Genomic DNA, 4567 nt, shown 5'->3' on the forward strand with positions numbered 1-4567 from the left:
TCACACAGATAAAATACATCGAGGCGAAGGTACTTGTCAGGGCCAGGTATCTTCGCTTGCCAATAAATTACGAACAGATGATTGATTAGAAAAGGGTCAAATGCCAAGATGCACTTGCATTAGTTTATTGGTATATCATTTTAATAACTTCAGAAATTGTTTGACATTGCTATCGGGTTATTTACGCAACGATGCTGATTTCGAATTAATTTGAACAGAAAAAAGTGAATTGCGGTATGGTCCACATCCTCCTCCTCTCCCAGAATACATATACCGGGCTATAACTTGGCAAAAAACCATTATAGCCTAGACTGAATAATATTTCAAAGGTATTTTAAGAGTAATTATGACTGATTAATGGGACTAGAAATCCCAATAATTCTATAAATCACGCGCATGTACTTCCGCCGCTCAAATCATGCGCATGTCCAATAAATTGGTGTCATGGTTCCAACAATATGAAAAGTTCACTTTTATACTTCATTATAGGTGTTTCTTGGTGTGTGTTGCCCTGATGCATGGAGAACACAGAATACGTCTGCATATTTTAAATGCTCATTACGTACATAAGCGCATTCGAATTTCATCTCAGAGATAACCATCTAACACAGAAAAATTCCTCTTAATGGTTCAGCTTTTAAAGTGTTCAGCATGAATTATTACATAATAACATCATTATTACACTATGATGTTATTTTTCGTTATGACGTAATAACATCGTTATTACGTCATAACGCATGACATGCAACATGAGATTAAACAATAATAATAATAATAATAAATCTGAAGAAATATGTGATATTTCGAATAAGACTGTAATCTCCAGTGTTCAGTTCTAGGTCAAAGGACTATTCGATTATCTGATAAGCTCCTGCCTTACCGATTAATTGAAATCTATTTCTAATTATTGTGGCATTACTGCCTTATGCCAGTCGACAGATATTTTCTGAGCTTCCAAACCGCGACCATTATTATTATTATTATTATTATTATTATTTACTTAATTTTAAAGGAAAAAAGGATTCAGCGGTTAAGGGAGGATTACTTTTTGAATAATTGTTTACTTTATGTTAAATGTTACTTGATTAGGTCTTCAGTGTGTTAACGCTTGGGGAAAAGTAAATAAATAAAATAAAGACCAGAAAAGAAAAGAATTTAGTAAACAACAATGAGTTCTTCAGAAGAAGTATCTTGGATATCTTGGTTTTGTGGTCTGCGTGGCAATGAATTCTTCTGTGAGGTGGAAGAAGATTATATTCAAGATAAATTCAATCTAACTGGTCTTAGTGAATAAGTTCCTCACTACAGACAGGCATTAGATATGATATTAGATCTTGAACCACATAGAAAAGTATCAGAATGGAGATTTCGGAAGTTGTCCAAGAGTGTACTGTGAAAATCAGTCAGTTTTACCAATTGGTTTATTAGATGTGCCAGGAGAAGCAATGGTGAAGCTTTATTGTCCTAAATGTATGGATGTATACAGTCCTAAATCATCTCGTCATCATCATACGGATGGTGCCTATTTTGGTACAGGTTTTCTCCATATACTTTTTATGGTTCACCCAGAATATAGACACCCCAAAGGCCAACAAATCAGTTTATACCAATATTATATGGCTTCAAAATCCGGCATTTGGCCTATCAGTTGCAGCAGCAGGCAGCATCCATTTTTAAAGGTCCAGTTAGAACAATGAGCTACAATAATGGGAAACGCTGACAGTGGATAGCTCATATCTTTATATGCACCCTCCTAATATAATACGTTGCCCGCTGAAAAAAAAAGGAGAGAGAGAAATTGTATCATCTTCAGATACATTGTGTAACTCTTACTTCAAGTTATGAAGTTTTATTTCAGTATTTCTTTAATATAGTGGGAAATACTTTAGGTATTAAATTGGATTATTCTAGGTCTTTTGTACCAAATTCCCTGTATTTTTGACTCTTAATTTATTTCTTTGAAATGAAGTTCTGCTAGGTGTGTATGAAAAGACTAGATCTGTGAAATGTGCATATACTCATTTGTTTGGAAGTACAGTGCTGAAGCTAGCAGATATGATGAATATAATGTCTCAGTATTTGTAGTTCTTTCATCATGCATTTTGTTTTTGCAAAAGTATATAACATTAATTACATGCTTTGTAAATGCTTTACTAGAAAAATATTTAAAAAAGTAAAATATTGGATTGTGTCATTGTATCTGCTGCATTTTCCCTTAGGGTGAATTATGCATAACATTTATGCATATTAAGGTGCTGTTTCAAGAATGACCTAGAATATGTTGCATGAAATATTTCTGTTAGAAAGGGACTAATATCTAATAGTTTGTGTGTGTGTCTTTGTGAAGGGACTAATGCTCTGGCAGTTTTGGTGTATGCGCACACACGTGTGAAAAATAAGCAAATAAAAGAGAAGCAAGACTTCTTCAGTTTTATATACAAGTAAAAAACAATTTATTATTATTATTATTATTATTATTATTATTATTATTATTATTATTATTATTATTATTATTATTATTATTATAACGGTGTCTCAATGATATAAAAAGACTCATCGCTGGAGACCCTACATTGATACACTAACCGTTATTCACACAATACCTATCATTCTTCTTAAAGTCATTCACAACCACCTCTGGAAATGCATTCCACCCATTCACAACCCTCCAAGCAAAAAAATCTAGTCCTCACACCCTTGTTAACCACACCCTTACACAATCTTCAGGGATGGCTCCCTCCTTTTCTCCCTTCCTGCACTGGTCTTAAAAAAATCAACAGTATCAATCCCATAAAATCCCTTTAAAAATTTACAGGTCTCTATTATATTCACTCTCCTTCCTCAATCAGCTAGTTTTTGGAGCCCACAGATCTTCAATCTACCATCGTAGAGAGCATCCAACAGACCTACAACAATCTTACTAACCTGCCTCTGAATCCTCTCCATCATTTCCACATTACCAAGAAATCCAGATGACAAGATCTGTGCACAATAGTCCAAATGAGGTCTTCTGTTCTTCTTCTTCTTCTTCAACGTTTTAGTTCTGTCCACTGCTGGACGAGGATCTCCCCCATGGTTCTCCAGACCACTCAGTTTTCTGCCTTTCCAATCCATCTCTCTGCTGCAATTTGTTCTAGTTCATCCCTCCACCTTCTTCTCGGACTTCCTCTTTGTCTTGCTCCATCCATTGGTCTCTAATCTATTGTTTTTCTAGTCGATCTCCAGTCTCTGCATCTGGGAATGGCCAGTCCATCTCCACTTAGCCGGTTTAATTTATTTTACAATATCCATGACACCAGGTTGAGATCTTATTCAGATATTTGTCTTCCTATCTCTTAATGTTATTTTTAGCATACTTCTTTCCATGCGATGTTGTGTTGTTTTCAGCTTTTTGTTTAGGGCTTCTGTTAAAGTATATGTTTTTCCTCCATATGTTTAGGACAGGAATTATGCATTGGTCGAAAGCTTTCCTTTTTAGACTCATAGGGATGTCACTTCTGAATTTGTCTCTCATTTTCCCATAAGTCATCCATCGAAGGTGAATTCTTCGTTCAATCTCTTTTCTTTGGCAATCCTAAAATGATAACAATTGGCCCAAATATACACATGAACTAACATGTTATATATCATAGTTTTCAACTTTGACAGTTGTATGGCTTATGTATTTATTCCTCATTATTTTTGTTTTTTTTCTCTGTTTATTTTTAATCCAATTACTCTGCAGGCTTCATTTAGCTGATTTAGTCCTTCTTGCAGATCGTCAAGATTATCTGCTATTAGGACAATATCATCTGCAAATTTCAGATGATGCAGCCTTTCTCCATTTATGCTTATTCTTTTGTTTCCCAATCAAGGCTTCTAAAGACTTCGTCAAGTGCAGCTGTAAATAATTTGGGAGATATGGTGTCGCCTTGCCGGATGCCTTTTTATTTTGGGAACTCATCACTGTTTTTATATAATTTAATTACAGAAGATGCATTTTTGTAAATATGTTTTAGTGTTTCATATATGGTTTCTTAGTACCCTTGGTTTCAAGTGCTTTTAGTGTTGCAGATGTTTTAACTGAATCAAATGCTTTTTTCTTAGTCTATATAGGCCAGACATAAGGGTTTATTGTATTCAATTGATTTTTCAATGAGCTGTCTTAATTTGTGAATATGGTCCAAGTATTGTAATTCTTTTTTAATCCAGCTTGTTCACATGATTGCATTCCCTCTAGTTTAGATTTTATTCTATTATTTATAATTTTTGTGAGGACCTTATATATGATGGGGAGTAGGTCTGTACTTTTTAATTTCTTCCTTATTGCCCTTTTTAAAAATTAATATTAGAAGTGAATTGTTCCAATTTTTTGGAATTTTTCTCTGTTTTAGGCACTTATTAAAGAGTTTAATTAGCTGTTTAATAACAAGACTTCCTCCCAGTTTACTACTATAATTCCAACTTCTCCTGGGGCCTTTGCATTCTTCATGTCCTGCAGTGTCATTTCCAATTGACCTTGTAAGATCTCAGGGGAATCGTGTACTTTCTCACTCGAATTATCCATCGATGATTCTTGGATTTCTCA

At 34.3% G+C, this 4567-nt stretch overlaps 1 pseudogene; it reads left to right on the forward strand.

Annotated features, from left to right (window-relative positions):
* Positions 1-1122: 1122 nt before the first annotated feature.
* LOC150108008 (casein kinase II subunit beta-like) lies at positions 1123-1720 on the forward strand (annotated as a pseudogene).
* Positions 1721-4567: the final 2847 nt, after the last annotated feature.

This window comes from Typopeltis vanoorti, chromosome 3 (assembly GCF_054136105.1).
Source record: "Typopeltis vanoorti isolate ZY-2024b chromosome 3, IOZ_Tvanoo_1.0, whole genome shotgun sequence".
NCBI lineage: Eukaryota > Metazoa > Arthropoda > Arachnida > Uropygi > Thelyphonidae > Typopeltis > Typopeltis vanoorti.